The sequence below is a fragment of the Rutidosis leptorrhynchoides genome, chromosome 3, assembly GCF_046630445.1.
Source record: "Rutidosis leptorrhynchoides isolate AG116_Rl617_1_P2 chromosome 3, CSIRO_AGI_Rlap_v1, whole genome shotgun sequence".
NCBI classification, from domain to species: Eukaryota; Viridiplantae; Streptophyta; class Magnoliopsida; order Asterales; family Asteraceae; genus Rutidosis; species Rutidosis leptorrhynchoides.
Genome location: NC_092335.1, coordinates 621,094,899 through 621,115,634, shown reverse-complemented (window position 1 = coordinate 621,115,634; position 20,736 = coordinate 621,094,899). Strand labels below are relative to the sequence as shown.

Below are 20,736 nucleotides of genomic sequence, written 5' to 3'. Positions count from 1 at the left end.
AAGATTTCTTAAATCAACGCGAACCTCACAACAGAGACCCATAATTATATTATAATATTTACGGGATTTATAAATGCTGAAAATCTACCAAAACAATCATTGGTATAATCTTCTGATTCCGTGGATAAATATATTAAACATATATTGAGACAAATATGTTTAATGTAAAGTGTTATACAATTAATACTTTGTTAACGTTTTTAAGTTATAATATATATATATTCATATCTATTTATACACATGTTCGTGAATCGTCGGAATCTGGTCTAGGTTAAAATGAATACATGAACACAGTTCAAAATGTTTGAGATTTGACTTAACAGACTTTGCTTATCATGTCGGAAACATTAGATCATTCAAAGATTAAGTTTAATTTTGGTCGGAAATTTTCGGGTCGTCACAGAAAGTCTTCTGGATCTGTTGTGCCATCATAAACACTGATAGATGGAATTCCCAAATTTCTTGGTAATGGATAATTTGCAATTCGAGGGATAAAACACTGTGTTGATTCTGCCATTGCTGGCGGTTTAATAGCTTCATCTCCAGTAATCAAAGCAATAAATTATCTACAGCCGTTGCACGGATAGCTGGCTGTGCTAATTTCTGCTTATATAATGATGGTGCCGTCTTGGTCAAAATTCCATCCAGTAACTTTTCTGCCATTTCCTCAGTCATAAAGAACTGCTCGTATTCTTCTCCAAAATTCCAATCATCTTCCACAAAACTTTCATCATTGTGTTGATTCTCAGTATCATCAACCAAAGTATTTAACTGATTGAATAGCTTGAATAATTGTGATTTTAAAATTGACTTTCCTTTGCTGTTGTGCTTAACATTCATATCAGATGTCTTCTTAAAAGAAACATTGTGTATTCCTCGCCTGGCTTTCCATACTCCGCCACTCGAACTTCCCATTAACGGTTTCCTCAATCGTGGTATGGTTTCATGCACTTGGTCATCTGTGGTACCAGTGTGCAATTGATCTTCTTCCTCAATTGAAGTTTCATCAAGAGTTAACTGATCCACTGGTATGTTTTCAATGATGTTTTCATCAACTGGTTCTAGTGCTGCTTATGTTGAGGTTGTTTCGGTTGCCTTCACGCTCTTGGTGTTTTTGCTGGTTTTTGAGATACACGGATGGCGCCATTTGTTGGTACAATTTTCCGTATAGCGGTTATAAGGTACCAGTACAAGACAATAGCTGCTCAGCGTGTGGCGTATGATGTTGATTGTTGTTTACCCTCGAGAAATAATCTCTGCAGACCCGGAACACGGATGAGAGATCCGTGGGGTGGCCTCAATCAATCTGGGGATCAATCTGTAATTGATCCGTCTAGCATATTGCTGCTAAGCGGCTAATGTGCGTTTAGAGTGAGAAAGAACTATGTGAGAGAGAAAGTGTACTTCTCTCTGACTGAAGTTCCGATGTGAAATGTGGTGACCCAGGGGGTCTATTTATAGGCGCAGAATGCCCTAAATTCTCAGGATACGCGTGTCAATTAATGAGTGGTTCTGTTACACGAAATATCCGGAAGGTCGGTGGCGTGTGCTGACGTGGCTGCGTGCCGTTCACGCGCTGAGTTAAAGGGCTTAAGCATGGAAGCTGCCTATAGGGCTTACGCTTGACGCTGGGCGGCCTGCTGAGCGCTGGGCGGCAAACACTAAAAATCACTGAATTTCACTATCTTTTATGCTTTTTGATCCATTTTTCTGTATAGAAATGTTGTTTTTATGCGTGTATCTCCTAGGATACACGATTAAAAGTCATCAAATTAACTATATTACAACTTTACAAGATGGTCAATAGTTCTCATACATGTATTATAACTAGTAGTCTCATGTTCAAACTCGGATATTATAACTAGTAGTCTCATGTTAAAATTCACTAGCATAGCCCATAAAAGGTATGAAACAATCACGAGATTGTTAAGAATTTAGCACGCTCTAACAAAAACTTGATAACTCCAGTTATCACTCACCGCACGATAAACAGATAATTATCAATAACACACAAAGATAATGAACAAAGAAACGTAAATAATACAGAAATTTAACGTGATTATATCCAATCGTTTAATCTAACAATTTCCAAACAGAAAGAGTTTTATTACTATATAATTCAAAGGTGTAGGGTTACAACTTACAAGATGCCAGGGGTTTAATTTATAGAAAGTATAAAATAAGGAAATAAAAACTGTCCACGCAAAATGTCGCGTTTCGCGACCTCTCCTCGCCAAACGCAAGGACTTGTTTCTTCCAGCCTTCAAACTGCTCTATCACAATTCTCGCATTTTGACCATGTTGCTCGCGTGGTGACTGACCTTCGCCAAACTAAGGATTCCCCTGCAGCATGTTCTTCTGCTTTTGTTCACAAATCTACAACCCTCAAACAGAGATAACCCAATTAAACATCGTTACATTAATTAAAAATACGAGCCCTTCCTAGGTAACCTACTAACCTGAATAGGAAAACCAACTCTATAAAGTAGTGAATTGAATTGATAATTTTTCTTTCCAATAAACACAACTTGATAATTCATATATATAAGCGTGTATTAATTTCCTAAATCTTGTTTGTAATGTAGCCTTTCGTATTCCAAATTTGGTTGAATATGCTTCATTTTATAAACTATAAGTTGTGATTTTCATATGGTAATGTATGAATAAATCGAGTCCAGCATGAACATGAAATTTCCATCAACTCTCGCATGAAAAGTACTACAACAATTAATACAAGATTCCATTTTGGAGAGAACAGGGTTAAACGAACCTAACAAGTACTTTAACACTAATGTTCATCAATAAAAATTGTTGACTAGCATCAATTTCAGTTCAGAATATTCTTACGAACCCATTAATATACTAAGCTAAACAGAATTGGGTCAAACCGTCGTGCACTTCTAAGTATACATCCTCCTCAAGTTGAACATAACTTCGATTTGGAATCATTTATAGCATAAGTATCTACAGATACTTTAGAAGGAAATGTACAAAAAATGCACTTCCGGTCAACTCAACCTGGCCCGTGCTGACTATCAAGCCATACTAAAACTGCATTGTTTCGTCCGAACCCGCCCAACTTGTCACCCATATGTTGTGCGTTATAAACTACCTCGGCATACCTACATATCTGTACTAGTGTACATATGTACAGCGGGTATGAAACAACGATTGGTTTCTAACTTGACGAGCCAACGATTCGTGCATAACACATTTTAGCATGTGGTTGTGCATCAACATTAGATATAGCTGGTATTCTTGGAGTTTGGAGTCCTGATTTGGGGTGCTACCAAAATGAACTTCAGTTGTGACAACTTTTTGTGTTTTTGAAGTCATAATTAATGCTTTCCAACTTCAAGGATTGTATGTTTACAAGTTCAACCAGCTTAAAGTAGTAATAATAATTATATTAAGTTATGCGTGGTCAACTTCCCTTTAACAGAGTGCTTCAACTAGAAATTATTGAATGGAGCGACGACTGAAAGATTCGTGCCTCAACTAGAAATGCTTACTCCTGTTGTGCATAATTCGGAGAAACTGGATGCTACGTATCAGAGTGCTTCAGTTTTAAGGTTTGGAACTTTTTTAAGGTTGATGCAAGTTTTGTTGTTAAAATTGGCAAATGATGTTGTATCTCAGGAGCTTGGAGGTAAGGTTCTATCTGATCGGCTAAGCTTGATACCGACATAGGCACAACAGGCTTTGAAGGCACTAGAAATAAAATGGGGGTATAAAGAGAAAGATGATAAGGCCAATGACGTTTCATTTGATTTGTCGGACTCGAATGATGGTAACATTACATTTGAAGAAGGAAAAAAAGAAAAAGAAAAAGAATTGTTGGCAAAAAGTGAGGTCGATTCGATGAAAAGTCTAAAGTGGTTTTGTATGGTTGTAGTGGATGATGGTTATTGTGATTGCAATGTCCCATCGGTGTGACGGTTTTTGTAAAGCATAGTATGTTTTGAATAAACATGTTTCAAGATGTTTACTTAGCGAGGTTAACCCGAGGTCAAGAAAGAAGGCAAACGAGGCATCCACTTCGGACACTTATGAGCTCAAAGATAACATTGACGACGTGGATTATGAGGACGCAATTCAAAAATCATTTTGGGTCCTCAAGATGGAAGAGATGGCAGCTCATCGGCAGCGAGGAGAGAAAATATTGTGGAGGCTTTTTACGGCATTCAATGTTATGATGACACATTTGGCTGAGGAGAGCGCCTGGTTCCGCTAATGTTTTATCTTACAAGATTGAAAATTGATCCGGGAAAAATTCTTTAAAAGAGACGGTCAATAGTAAATTAAAGAGGGGTAGGTCCTTGAGGTTGATGTTTGTGTTCCGTCTTACTTTCTTCAGTTGCTCTTTTTCCTTGTTTCTTCGTGTATTTTTTGGTTTTAGTTTGAATTTATTCGTTTGTATGGTTTCTTCGGGACGTTATTTCTCGTTTATAGATGGTTTTTGTTTAGATGTTGTTTTCTAGGTGCGAGCTTCTCCGTTTTCCTCTGTCCTTTGTATTTCCCGTTTAAAGCATTTTTTTTTTTTTTAAAACGACCTCGGTTCAGTATTAGTATTCGTTATTTTTGAACAAGAAATAAGTTCCTTTGACTTCATAATTTGACTTCAAAGCAACATTCTCCTTTTTTTTCAAACAATGAAGAGCTTGACTATATGTCACGGATGAAAGACTAATATACGCGAGCATTACAGTAATTTGCAATCAGAACTTTCTCAACTTCCTCATCTTTTTCATTGACTACATCACAGAGTTATTGCACCTAATCTGAATCTAGTCCAATGATGCTGACAATAGCACCTTTAGTAGCATCCACAACTTCCTCATTATTTCATTAGGTTTAGAATATAATTTTGATTCAAAATTTTGATGATAGGTGATAGCAAAAACAAATATTCATTATCTTGCCTCTGCATTGCTTGACCTCCAAAGCTGGAGTAGAAACAACGACGGCCAAAGTTGAAGGAATGATGAAGTTAGACTGGTTTTAACCCAGCGTTAAATTGATATCATCAAGTGAGGTGGCAACGACTGACGGATTCTGACGCCTCCATCGCAGCGTCAGAAAGTGACGGAACAGGGCGTGAGTCAATTACTTGATGGAAGAGAGAGGGGGCGTGAGGGATTGAATGGAGCAATCAGCTTGAGAGAGAGAATATATATTTGTTATTTATTTATTTTTTTCATACCCAATTTTCAATCAGATCTTACCACATCACTCTTCAAATATTTGACACAAAAACTTGACATTTTGGGTTAACGGAGGTCAAATACAGTCACAGTCAAAAACCCATTTTTTTACCAAAAAGTGCACAATCTGACTCTGACATCACCGTCAGTGTTAGGAATAGTCTTAAAGTAATCGCCACTGTTGTAAGAGTCAGCCAACTCGTCGGTTAGGGACTAGCCCGTCTCGACTCGACCAAATACGCCTTAAAAGTCGGTCAACACTAAAAGGTCAGGTCAAAGTAGGGTTGAGTCGGCCGATCGGGTGTAAGTCGGTCAAAGTCAAAGTTAGATAAATAAATTTATATACATAAAAATTTGATTTTGTGTCATATATTTATGTTTTATATTTGATATATTTATTTGTGTAATATAGCATATGTATAATTTATTTATTACTAAAATTCAATGTTGGTGAACGCCTGAATCGGCCCCAACTTTACCTGACTTGTCCCCGACTCGCAACTTTTACAACCTTGGGAATCACAATCTCAATTGTTGCCTCTACTATATTGGACCGCATTTGAAGTTAATGAACATGAATTAGCTGCAAACAGATGTAGAAAACTGACGTTTGTATGATCTATGTCGATAACAACAATGTTAAACTAGTCAACCTATACACGTCCCCTGTCGAAAACACATGCAATGTTATGTCATGATTTCGAGATACGCAACTGTGTAACGCTTCTGAAGTAATACTATCACCTAATGTAAAATAGACAGACATAATATGCCTACCTTATTGTCCTAGTGAAAACAATGGTGGTCCCATGCTTTGCAGATACCTGTAACCATAAAAAAGAAACTACCTGTAACAATAATATTGCTCTCAAATCCAGATACTACTACATCAACGGTTAAATGATAATAGAGATTATAAGTTGGTCAAAGGTTAAAAGTCGGGTCAACGGTTAAAATCGGTTAAATCGATCAAAATTAACGTGGTTAAGCGTTACGGAGTATTTTTTTGTATTATATTTTAGATAAATGATAACAGCGATTGTAGGTACAAACTGGTCAACAAGGTTTTTTTGGATTTAAAATATGTGTGTAGATATATATTTATATATATAAAAGTCAACGCTGGTCAACGTCATCTCGACCCCCATCTTGACCGTCTTGACATTATAAGGATCCGACCGTCTCGACCCGTCTCGCGTCTTTTTAACCTTGACTAATACCATCAATCTAAACAACTTTTTTTAACAAATTAGCAACTACAAACAAGACAACTAAACTGACCTCAAATTGTTGCTTGTAAAATCATTATCTACCCGTTAATCAGTATAACACTCTGTAAATGCCATTGTACACGAAAACGGAAAAAAAACCTAATTTATAAGAAAAGTCAATTTTTCTGTAGTTAAATAGAAAATAAAGTGAATACTTACACTGTCATTATGATTAGAAGGTGAAGATGATCCTTCAAAAAATGGTTGTTTGAACCGCCATATTCAATTTTCTACGTTTGCCCTAATATCAGAACCAGTCTTATCAATCAACTAATACCTCATCGATTGGGAGATAAAGGGAATAGAAAATCAAAATTGATTACGATACTAGTCAATGAATGGAAAGATTGACATGTAAGCAAAACTAAAATTTGATTATTGATTTATTGAGAATGAAAATCGAGAATTTAGAAGGTTTACTGAAATATGTATATGTATATTATTATTACAAATTACAACTTCAAAACCATTAGATTCGTAATGTCATAGTTCTAGCTTTGATTGAAAAATATAAGTGTCCACATTTTAGTTTTGAGATATTTCATTTCAATTGTTCATTTTGTTTTTTCAACGCCTATTTTCGAAAGAAAAGATTTTTCTGATCGATGAAAAATGAAGTTAAAGAAATTTCCTAAAAGTATGTGTCTGCTTTCGCTTCTGTGGAAACTACTTGCGTGAAACATGTGCACGAATTAATTCCTGCCAATTTAATTTCGACCTCCCTTAGTACAGGTCACATATGGGTTAACGAGGTAGCAGATTCGGTGGTCGCTGAGAAGTTACAAGCCCTTTCTTTCTCTTCGAATTTTATAGAGTCCTCAAATCGTTCGATTGATCTACCGGTTTCCGTTGCAGCGGACAATCATGTTCCTCCTGTATCCGGTGGTGAGAATCATTGTTTTAGTTTTCGTGATGGTGTTGTTAGCGATTGTGGTAATTTTGGTGAGACCGATGTTGGTGCGGCTGCTACGATGACAACTTTGCATGATGGTGTTGGTGAGTCTGCTCGTTTATCCTCTGGGTTTGAATTCCCTGTGTTAGGCCATGTTTCGGGTCCATCTGGCGGTGTTGGGCAGACAACTGCTTCTGTTTTGGGCTTACAACAAGGTGAGCATGTTCTTGCTTCTGGTAATATGGTAAATGCAGGTAATGAAGCTCGATCGGGTGTGGAGATTGATTCAGATCATGTTCCGTTTAATGTTCAATATTCGGAGATAGAAATGGCACTTGAAGGCCATGGTTTCGTTAATAAAAAAAGAAAGTTGAACGAGTTCGTAAATGTGGTTTCGGGGCCGGTGAACGGGTTGGAATCGAGTGTGCTTAATGGTCCGAGTTGTGATGTGTCTTGTTCGTGGAAAACGGTTTCCAAGGTCGCTTGTTTATTAGATAATTTGGCAAATGTAGCAACCGGAAATAGTGCGGGTAGAAAGTATTGTATTTGTGCGGATGTAGCGTGTAAAGGTTTTTGCCGAGACTGGGGCAAACACTCGAGTAAATTTCGCGGGTCCGGGGTGAAGAAGTTTGGTCCTAAAGGTAAGGTGAAAGAAAAGGCTAAGAAGAAGGTTCCTTCGGGAGATTCGTTTGGATTACAGGACTACATTGAAGATGAAGAGGATAGGGTTGCGATTCAAAATTCTTTCAAAGGCGTTCCGGAAGTCGGGTCTTGCAAGTGGTTTTACGTAGGCTCGGGTTAGGGTCGTACGTTAGAGAAAGGTGGCTTTTTTGATGAGTTTAGGAAGAGTGTTTTTTGTCCCTTGCTTCAGGTTCTCCTGTCAGTGAGGGAACGGGCAACGGCTCGTCCTTTTCTTACAAGGCTTGCACAGATGTGGGTACCGTCAATAACAAAAAAAGTGATGAGGTCTCTTTGCCGTGTCCCACAGTTAGGATCGAGGATGACATCATCGGTTAGGTGTGTTAGTTCATTTTGCTTAAGGGTCTGTTGCCTTTGTATATTTACATTTCTTTGATGGTCTTGTTTGGGTGTTTTTTGGTTTGTGGCTTGGCTCGAGTTTAGTTAACTTCTGTTTGGTTAGATCGGTTTTGGTTCTCGAGCCTCGTCGGGTTTTGTTTGTTTTTGTTCTTTGTACTCTTCTTTTTCTCTTTTCGAGAAAAAGTTATGTTTTATAAAATTTTCGTTTTTAGCCAAAAAAAAAAAAAAAAAAAAAAAAAAAAAGTGGACACTTTTAATAGTAGTATTACGTATTATTTATATAATTATAAATTTTAACTAATTATTTAATACTTTTTAATTATTTAATTATTATTATTTAATTCATTTAAGACCATTTTAATTACGGAGTATTATTTTTTATTAATTTTTTTAAATGAAAAAATTAAATAAAAAGTAATTATTAATAATAATTTTTAAAAAATTTAGCCCGTGTTTTTAAAATATTCGACCCATTTTCTTGCTTAGCTTATTGTTATAATTTTGACCTTTTTATAACGTGAATACTCCAACACTCATTCGACTTTAAGTCTCGACGCCGAACCGGGAACGAACGAATTTCGAATCTCGACATCGCCTATGTTCGACGGCGTAAATGTGATCGACTCGGTATGCTCATATTATACATTTCAATCGTATCCATCTTTATTGTCAACATTGTCAATTCCAAGTCTCTTTTATCTAGAGTAATGACAATGGTAATGATATGACTAAAGTAATGATCAACCTAATTATTCATATGCACAACAAATTATATTTTTTTTTTCAAAAATACATGGTTAATACTAAATAAAAATGAATCGAAAATCAACATAATACAAACAATCACAACAAAAAACAAACCCCATACATAATCAACAACGGCAAAATACAGTGAAATACTACGTAACAAACAAAAATCACCAAACTAAACCTAATGACCAACAAAGTGGGAAAAAATAACAAGGCTAGTGTAATGGCGACCAAAGCTACATCCAATAAACCTAAAGTATCGTGAGGACCAAACGTCCAAACCATTTATGACAAACTCATGAATTGCCGAGAGAACATCGTAGACCGCCGAATCAAAACGGTTTGTAGAATCTCGCTGGATGGGTAGATAGGTCACTTTCTTTCGTTTTTTGTTGAAGTTTATCATTTGTAGTTGTTTTTATTGATTTTGGTAGTTTGTGATCATTTTTCTATTGTGAGCTTTTATTGTGGTTGTAGTTTTAGTTTACCTCGAAAGTTTGTTCGTTTGTAAGTTCTAGGTTTTCATTTTTTTATGAACTCATGTATGTTAGCGGATTATATTGATAGCCCATTGTTAGCTCATGTCCAATTACTATTACATAGGGCTTGGCCTGATTTGTGAGTAGGGTTAGGGTGTGTTTGTTTGCCTCTTAATGGAACGGTTCAGTACTGAATGATGAATCATTCAGCATTCAGTGTATTTGTTTCTGACCTCTGAATGACATATGCTGCTGAATTGTTCAGAATTCAGTGCTGAACCATTCAGAGTTGAAACACTCTCTTAACCATCAAGAGCCTAATTTTTCTGTAATATTCTTTTCAAATCATATCCAGAACGTTTAATCAACAATCATATTGTATTTTTTTTATTGACGAAACACGTTAATAAGGTAATTTTATTCAATTCATGTCGTTCATTTAAAACGATTATCAAACAACTTATTTTCATTCAGAATAAACTTTATTCAGAGACTCTAAACCATTCAGATTCTGAACTATTCAGCGCTAAATCATTCAGTTTTATCAAACGCACCCTTAGTCTAGCTTATATATTGGCTTGATTGTAATGTTTATCCCAAATTGTTGTTCGGAAAAAAAATGTTTATCATCATGGAAAATTAACCCTCTTTCATGGTATGCTGATATCTTCATCAAAATTGACTCCCTACTGATTTAATTGATGAGTATCACTCCAGTTTGAGCGTATGTCACATTCCCGCTCTAACTGTGGAGGATGTTAGCGGATTGTATTGATGGTCCATTGTTAGCCCATGTCCCATTAATATTACATAGTGCTCGGTTCGATTAGTAAGTAGGGTTAGTCTAATTTATATATTGGCTTGATATATTGTAATATTTATCATCATGCGAAATTAACTCTCTTTCACTTTGATTATATTCATTTTTTTTTTTTTTGGGTATAAAAAATGTGAAAAATGGTTACTACACACAAAATGACAATTAAGAAAAAATACCGTAGTTTATTATTGATTGATATCGATCTGGAAGTTTGCCAATAAAATGAGGGACCAAATGACACCTGTAAGGCTATAATCAAAAGGCTACCTAAGCTAACTTTCAAATGGTGGTTAGGCTCATGCACCAATCACTTGTTGAGATCCATCACCAGAAAAAACAATACTAATAAACAATATACTCCCACCCTCCGTTTCAAATTAATTTATCTATTTTTTTTATAAAACATGAATAAATTACATGAATAAAGTAGGGACACTAAAAACTTTTATCAAATTATTCTTATACAATTATGGAAGTGGACAATTAATTTGGGACGTTATAAAATGGAATACTAGACTATAGATTTGGGACGGAGGGAATAACTAATAAGCTATGAAATAGTTTATGTTTCGTGTGGTTATACGTAGCATATGTTTATGTTTGGTGTGGTTTAGTTGTTAGGTTAAGTCTAGATTAAAGATAATTTCTAGTGTTTTGGTTGTTAGGTTAAGTCTAGATTAAAGATAATTTATAGTTCATTTGTTGCTTTTAGGTACGCGATATTAATTAATTCATATTACATAAAGAATCAATCTCATGTAATTACAAGAATATTATATAAAAAATCTTACTCCGTACTTGATTATATAATCTACTTGCAATTGAGGTTTGATGATGAAACTATAATTAATTGGGGTTAATCTGTTCCCGTGATAATGTTGATAATCCGATAAAAATTCTTCTCTCAAATAATTTTGGTGTTCTTAATCAATAATCCGATGAATGAATTCTTCTTTCAAGTAATTTTAGTTTTCTTAATCAGAGAAAACTCTTAATTGATAATAATTAGATAAGTGACCACAACCCTATATTCATATAAAATTAATGGTAATATTTTTAATCGAATATTTGTCAATTTAGTTAGAGTACATTGTGTCATTTAAACATGCATATGGGGGCAAATGGTAAATAGGCCATATTAAATTCTGGATATTCTAAAACGAGCTTTGTCGGTTTCCTTTTGGTTCTTGACATTTTCCTTTTTAACGCCTTCGTTGTATTTGAGTTTTCGGTATATCTGGCAACAAAAAAAAAAGAAAAAAAAAAAAACAAGCTTTGAGATAGCTCGAGGTTGCTACGGAAAATGATTTCATTCTATTCCTTAAAAACTTAAAATTTTAATACTTGCATCGATACCTTTACTCCCTCCGTGTCCAATTTGGCTTTTTATGGTATTTCTTTTACAACTTTGACTTTAAATATTTTTTTTTAATTATATAATATTTGATAAAAATTATATCAAAAGATATAATGAACTAAAATATTTGCTAGTCAAAAACCTAGACAGATGGATGGAGCTATAAGTGGGGATAGGAAAAAGAAGAAATTGCCCTTTGAGAATATTATATTACCGTGAACTGTAAAAATCAAGTTTGTAATGATATATTATTAATATACTAGATTTTAAGTGTGCTTTCATACATATAATTTTCATCAATTGTTATATGACACAAACAAAGATATTTAAAGTTAAAGTTGTAAAAAAAATTCCAAAAAGTCAAAGGAGATATTTATTGTGGGACGGAGAGGAGTATCAAAGAAATAATTTTATTTAAAAAGGAAAAAAAAGGTAAATTAAAAGAGAAAAAAATAAAAGTAAAAAAAAAGAAAATTATTACTCAGTATTATTTTTCTTAAAAGTGTCTCTTTGTTACGTGAAACGACAACTGGATGAGAAGATAAACATTATTTGCTTTAATGTTATAATAACGTTATTTTAATTAATGGCATTATCATATATACCCTTTTAATACTTAAAATTACATATATATTCATGAACTAAACCTAAATCTAAAACTTTTTATCAAAACTCTAACCCCTAAACTCTAAATATCAAACCCTAAGCTCTAAAGCTAAACCTACACCCTAATGTTAAACTTAGACGTAACTCTAAATTAACTCTAAACACTAAAGCTAAATCTAAACTCTAAAGCTAAATATAAACTCTAAACTCCAAACCCTAAAGCTAAACCCTAAAATCTAAAAACTAAAGCTAAACCTAGATTCTAAAATCCGAAGCTAAACCTTAACCTTAAAATCCAAACCCTAAAACAAAAATTAAACCTAAACCCTAAATCCTAAAGCTAAAGCTAAACCTTAAGGCTAAATCTAAAACCTACTATTAGTACTTATATTAGGTATATTTGTTATGGGAGGTTATACTCACACACCAGTTTTTGATCCATACACACTTTTTACCATAAAACTTACAATTATATCCTTAGATTCATCTAGGGAGTTGAACCACTATTATTGTAAGTAAGGACATATTAGTAAATTAGGTGTGTATGGATCAAAAACTAGTGTGTGAGTATCACCTCCCGTTTGTTATTATTTTACTTAATTGAATAAATATGTTACTTCTTAAAGGTTAAGGGTATATATGATATTAGTTGGGTATATATTTTTATATGTTAATACATTAAAGATGTCAGTTTACACGAAAATTTATGATTGTATTATGATAATGTAGAGTAAAAAACAAATGACACCTAAATATAAAACATTATGTTTTACCTGCTCAACTCCACATCGCATGCTCTAGAACACAAATTTCCTAAATTTATAAAGAGCTTGATTCAACATACCCTAAACTCTAAATGATGTCACTTAACTAGGGAATTTGTTCCGTATTTTTGATTTGTAATGTTACTATTAATGATTGTTACTCTCATGTGTGACAAATGGTTGCTACACAAATACAAAAAAGTACTCCGTACCTTAGTTTATATACTACTCCGTATCATTGTTTGATACTTGGAAGTTTGCCAATAAAACGAGGGACCGAAAGAAACCTACAATCAAAAGGTTAGCTAAGCTAACTTTCAAATGGTTGTTGGCTCATCCACCGATCACTTGTTGAGATCCAACAACATATGTAATAATAGTTATAATATATAATATAATATAGTAATAATAATAACAATAATAATAATAACTAGTCCGGGCCAGGCCCGATCGATGCGACGGGGGCGTTCGACCTGCGTGTTCATATTTAACGTAGCTTTATGTATTTACAGAAGAGAAAACGGGTCATGTGTTAAGCGCCGTTGTAGGTGTCGTCGTCTTCAGTGTTTTTTAAAATCTGTCCGGTTCGAACGTAGTTAGTTTCGTTTTGTTGATAAAATTATTTCAAGTCTAACGGTGCCGGCGAAAAAATTTAACTCGCGGCGATGAGGAAGATACGGGCTGTCGTTGTGTTTAGCATTTTTTAAAAAGTGTCCTTTTCGAGCGGGCTTTTTTCGTTTTGTTCATAAAGTTACTTCGAGTATGACGCTGCTGTCGAAGAAATTTAACTCGCGGCGAGCGGGAAGATACGGGACGTCGTTGTGCTTAGCGTTTTTTAAAAAGTGTCTGTTTCGAATGTAGTTAGTCTCGTTTTGTTCATAAAAAATATTTCGTGGTTAACGGTGTGATCGGTGAAATTTAACTCGGACCGAGGAGGAAGATACGGGCTGTCGATGTTTTTGGGTGAAGTTTGTATTTTGATTTAAAGAATTTACGTTTTAACCCCCTGAAGGTTAGTGTAATTTGTGTAAGTTGGTGATAGTTGAGGGGGGAAAGTGTAAAATCAAGTGTGAAAGGGGCTTGGTACTATTGTCGTTTTTGTGTTGTAGAAACGGCCACATTTCCCATGTGGTTTAGTATGTACTAGTCCGGACCGGCCCACGCGTTGCTGCGGAGGCTTTCGAGCTGCGTATTCATATTTAACGTAGTGTTGTGTATTTACAGAGGGGAACACGACCCATGTGTTAAGCGCCGTTTTAGATGTCGATGTGTTAAGCGTTTTCTAAAAAGTATCCGTTTCGAACGTAGTTAGTTTTGTTTTGTTCAATAAATTTTTTCGAGTGTAACGGTGCTTGAAATGTCCCGTTCATATCGATTATAAACGTTTCATATTAATTGATCTCTTTGCGAGGTTTTGACCTCTACATGAGACGTTTTTCAAAGACTGCATTCGTTTTTAAAACAAACCATAACCTTTATTTTATCGACAAGGTTAAAAAGACACCACCTAGATTATCAAGAAATGATAATTTAAAAATATCACACTTACACACTACCAATACATATTGGTTTACAATATTAATATGTTACAGCAAAGTAAATCTCGAATGTAGTTTTAAACAATATTATACAATCATGCTGACACCGAATCTTGTCCATATTTTAGCATGCAACAGCGGAAGCTCTTAATAATCACCTGAGAATAAACATGCTTTAAACGTCAACAAAAATGTTGGCGAGTTATAGGTTTAACCTATATATTTAACAAATCATAATAATAGACCACAAGATTTCATATTTTAATATACATCCCATACATAGAGATAAAAATCATTCATATGGTGAACACCTGGTAACCGACATTAACAAGATGCATATAAGAATATCCCCTATCATTCCGAAAAATCCATCGGACATGATAAAAAACGAATTCGAAGTACTAAAGCATCCGGTACTTTGGATGGGGTTCGTTAGGCCCAATAGATCTATCTTTAGGATTCACGTCAATTAGTAGATCGGTTTACTAATTCTTAGGCTACCAAGCAAAAAGGGGCATATTCGGCTTCGATCATTCACCCATATAATGTAGTTTCAATTACTTGTGTCTATTTCGTAAAACATTTATAAAACTGCATGTATTCTCATCCCAAAAATATTAGATTTTAAAAGTGGGACTATAACTCACTTTCACATATTTTTACTTTGTCGGGAAGTAAGACTTGGCCACTGGTCGATTCACGAACCTATAACAAATATGTACATATATATCAAAGTATGTTCAAAATATATTTACAACATTTTTATTACGTTTTAATGATTTGAGTTTATTAAGTCAGCTGCCTCGTTAGTAACCTACAACTAGTTGTCCACAGTTAGATGTACAGAAATAAATCGATATATATTATCTTGAATCAATCCACGACCCAGTGTATACACGTCTCAGGCTAGATCACAACTCAAAGTATATATATTTTTGAAATCAACCTCAACCCTGTATAGCTAACTCAAACATTACTGCATATAGAGTGTCTATGGTTGTTCCAAATAATATATATACATGGGTCGATATGATATGTCAAAACATTTGTATACGTGTCTATGGTATCCCAAGATTACATAATATATTTGAATATATGTATTATACAATATAAGTTAGCTAGGATATGATTAATATAGATTTGTTACCAATTTTCAAGTAGCTACAACAAGCAAAATTATCCAATCTTGTTTTACCCATAACTTCTTCGTTTTAAATCCGTTTTGAGTGATTCAAGTTTCTATGGTTTCATATTGAACTTAAGTTTATGAATCTAAACAGAAAAAGTATAAGTTTATAGTCGGAAATACAGGTTACAATTCAATATTATAAGAGGTAGTCATTTCAGTCGAAAGAACGACGTCTTGATGATCACTTTGAAAAACATACTTCCACTTTGAGTTTAACCATGATTTTTTGGATATAGTTTTATGTTCATAAGAAAAATCATTTTCCTAGAATAACAACTTTTAAATCAAAGTTTATCATAGTTTTTAATTAACTAACCCAAAACAGCCCGCGGTGTTACTACGACGGCGTATATCCAATTTTACGGTGTTTTTCGTGTTTTCGGGTTTTAAATCATTTAGTTAGCATATCATATAGATATATAACATGTGTCTAGTTGATTTTAAAAGTCAAGTTACAAGGATTAACTTTTGTTTGCGAACAAGTTTAGAATTAATTAAACTATGTTCTAGTGATTACAAGTTTAAACCTTTGAATAAGATAGTTTTATATATATGATTCGAATGATGTTATGAACATCATTACTACCTCAAGTTTTTTGGATAAACCTACTGGAAATGAGAAAAATAGATCTAGCTTCAAAGGATCCTTGGATGGCTTGAAAGTTCTTGAAGCAAAATCAAGACACGAAAACAAGTTCAAGTAAGATTTCCACTCGAAATAAGATTGTTATAGTTATAGAAATTGAATCAAAGTTTGAGTATGAGTATTACCTTGAATTAGAAAGATATCTTACTGTAAATAAGAAATATTTCTTGAGATTAGATGATCACTTGAAATGGATTTGCAAGATTGAAAGTAAGCTAGCAAACTTGGAAGTGTTGTTGGTGTGTTCTTGAGTAGTTGTTTTGTAACTTGGTTTATGTATGGATTTATGAACTAGATTGAGCTAGATTTTGATGAAGATGATGAAGAACACTTAGAACAATGGAAGAACACTTGAGAGAGTTTAGTTTTATGCATAAAAATTGAAAAATGAAAGTGTTTATGGTGATGATTGAAAAAGTGATGTAGGTACTCCATATAAGGTCACATTAGTTTGTAATTTTGTGTAATCATTCATGCTAGTTGCCAAATGATGGTTCTCACATGGTTAGGTGACTCACATGGGCTGCTAAGAGCTGATCATTTGAGTGTATATACCAATAGTACATACATTTAGAAGCTGGGTATTGTACGAGTACGAATACGGGTGCATACGAGTAGAATTGTTAATGAAAATGAACGAGGATGTAATTGTAAGCATTTTTGTTAAGTAGAAGTATTTTGATAAGTGTCTTGAAGCCTTTCAAAAGTGTATGAATACATATTAAAACACTACATGTATATACATTTTAACTGAGTCGTTAAGTCATCGTTAGTCGTTACATGTAAGTGTTGTTTTGAAACCTTTAAGTTAACGATCTTGTTAAATGTTGTTAACCTATTGTTTATTATATCTAATGAGATGTTAAATTATTACATTATCATGATATTATGATGTATTAATATATCTTAATATGATATATATACATTTAAATGTCGTTACAACGATAATCGTTACATATATGTCTCGTTTCGAAATCCTTAAGTTAGTAGTCTTGTTTTTACATATGTAGTTCATTGTTAATACACTTAATGATATGTTTACTTATCATTTATCATGTTAAACATAGTGTATCTATATCTTAATATGATTCATATGTATTTAGTAAGACGTTGTTATAACGATAATCGTTATATATATCGTTTTCGAGTTTCTTAATTCAATAGTCTCATTTTTATGTATATAACTCATTGTTAAAATACCTAATGAGATACTTACTTATCATAATATCATGTTAACTATATATATATATATATATATATATATATATATATATGTCATCATATAGTTTTTACAAGTTTTAATATTCGTGAATCGCTGGTCAACTTGGGTGGTCAATTGTCTATATGAAATCTATTTCAATTAATCAAGTCTTAACAAGTTTTATTGCTTAACATGTTGGAAACACTTAATCATGTAAATATCAATTTCATTTAATATATATAAACATGAAAAAGTTCGGGTCACTACAGTACCTACCCGTTAAATAAATTTCATCTCGAAATTTTAAGCAGTTGGAGGTGTTGACGTATCTTCTGGAAATAAGTGCGGGTATTTCTTCTTCATCTGATCTTATCGTTCCCAGGTGAACTCGGGTCCTCTACGAGCATTCCATCGAACCTTAACAATTGGTATCTTGTTTTGCTTAAGTCTTTTAACCTCACGATCCATTATTTCGACGGGTTCTTCGATGAATTGAAGTTTTTTGTTGATTTGGATTTCGTATAACGGAATAGTGAGATCTTCTTTAGCAAAAAATTTCTTCAAATTCGAGATGTGAAAAGTGTTGTGTATAGCCGCGAGTTGTTGAGGTAACTCAAGTCGGTAAGCTACTGGTCCGACACGATCAATAATCTTGAATTGTCCAATATACCTTGGATTTAATTTCCCTCGTTAACCAAATTGAACAACGCCTTTTCAAGGTGCAACTTTAAGCATGACCATCTCTCCAATTTCGAATTCTATATCTTTTCTTTTAATGTCAGCGTAGCTCTTTTGTCGACTTTGGGCGGTTTTCAACCGTTGTTGAATTTGGATGATCTTCTCGGTAGTTTCTTGTATTATCTCTGGACCCGTAATCTGTCTATCCCCCACTTCACTCCAACAAATCAGAGACCTGCACTTTCTACCATAAAGTGCTTCAAACGGCGCCATCTCAATACTTGAATGGTAGCTGTTGTTGTAGGAAAATTCTGCTAACGGTAGGTGTCGATCCCAACTGTTTCCGAAATCAATAACACATGCTCGTAGCATGTCTTCAAGCGTTTGTATCGTCCTTTCGCTCTGACCATCAGTTTGTGGATGATAGGCAGTACTCATGTCTAGATGAGTTCCTAATGCTTGCTGTAATGTCTGCCAGAATCTTGAAATAAATCTGTCATCCCTATCAGAGATAATAGAGATTGGTATTCCATGTCTGGAGACGACTTCCTTCAAATACAGTCATGCTAACTTCTCCATCTTGTCATCTTCTCTTATTGGCAGGAAATGTGCTGATTTGGTGAGACGATCAACTATTACCCAAATAGTATCAAAATCACTTGCAGTCCTTGGCAATTTAGTGATGAAATCCATGGTAATGTTTTTCCCATTTCCATTCCGGGATTTCGGGTTGTTGAAGTAGACCTGATGGTTTCTGATGCTCAGCTTTGACCTTAGAACACGTCAAACATTCTTCTACGTAATTAGCAACATCGGCTTTCATACCCAGCCACCAAAAATGTTTCTTGAGATCCTTGTACATCTTCCCCGCTCCAGGATGTATTGAGTATCTTGTTTTATGAGCTTCTCTAAGTACCATTTCTCTCATATCTCCAAATTTTGGTACCCAAATTCTTTCAGCCCTATACCGGGTTTCGTCTTCCCGAATATTAAGATGTTTCTCATATCCTTTGGGTATTTCATCCTTTAAATTTCCCTCTTATAAAACTCCTTATTGCGCCTCCTTTATTTGAGTAGTAAGGTTAATGTGAATCATTATATTCATAGCTTTTACTCGAATGGGTTCTCTGTCTTTTCTGCTCAAGGCGTCGGCTACCACATTTACCTTCCCCGGGTGGTAACGAATCTCAAAGTCGTAATCATTCATCAATTCAATCCACCTGCGTTGCCTCATGTTCAGTTGTTTCTGATTAAATATGTGTTGAAGACTTTTGTGGTCGGTATATATAATACTTTTGACCCCATATAAGTAGTGCCTCCAAGTCTTTAATGCAAAAACAACCGCGCCTAATTCTAAATCATGCGTCGTATAATTCTGCTCGTGAATCTTCAATTGTCTAGACGCATAAGCAATTACCTTTGTTCTTTGCATTAATACACAACCGAGACCTTGATTTGAGGCGTCACAATATATCACAAAATCATCATTCCCTTCAGGTAATGACAATATAGGTGCCGTAGTTAACTTTTTCTTTAACAATTGAAACGCTTTCTCTTGTTCATCCTTCCATTCAAATTTCTTCTCTTTATGCGTTAATGCAGTCAAGGGTTTTGCTATTTTGGAAAAATCTTGGATGAATCTCCTGTAATAACCAGCCAGCCCTAAAAATTGGCGTATGTGTTTCGGAGTTTTCGGGGTTTTCCATTTTTCAACGGTTTGAATCTTTGCTGGATCCACCTGAATACCTTCTTTGTTCACTATGTGACCGAGGAATTGAACTTCTTCCAACCAAAATGCACACTTTGAAAACTTAGCGTACAGTTTTTCTTTTTTCAGCAACTCTAGCACTTTTCTCAAATGTTCTTCGTGCTCTTGATCATTCTTCGAGTAAATAAGTATGTCATCGATGAAAACATTGACAAACTTGTCAAGATATGGCCCACACACTCGGTTCATGAGGTCCATGAACACAGCTGGTGCGTTAGTCAATCCAAACGGCATAACCATAAACTCGTAATGACCGTAACGCGTCCTAAAAGCAGTCTTCGAAATGTCATCCTCCTTCACCCGCATTTGGTGATATCCAGAACGTAAATCGATCTTCGAATAAACTGACGAGCCTTGTAGTTGATCAAATAAGTCTCGATTCTCGGTAATGCATAACGGTTCTTGATGGTAAGTTTGTTCAACTCTCGGTAGTCGATACACAACCTGAATGTACCATCTTTCTTCTTGACAAACAGGACAGGAGCTCCCCATGGTGATGTACTTGGTCGAATGAAACCACGCTCTAAAAGTTCCT

The 20,736-nt window shown here is 34.5% G+C and overlaps 1 long non-coding RNA gene across 1 annotated transcript; it reads right to left on the bottom strand.

Annotated features, from left to right (window-relative positions):
• Nucleotides 1-2,130: 2,130 nt before the first annotated feature.
• Nucleotides 2,131-6,908, bottom strand: LOC139898949 (uncharacterized). The gene is made up of 4 exons (XR_011777216.1): nucleotides 6,635-6,908; nucleotides 5,982-6,028; nucleotides 5,684-5,870; nucleotides 2,131-2,376 (listed from the first exon to the last, which is right to left on the bottom strand). It is a non-coding gene; the product is annotated as an uncharacterized lncRNA (long non-coding RNA).
• Between the last annotated feature and the right edge of the window lie 13,828 nt (nucleotides 6,909-20,736).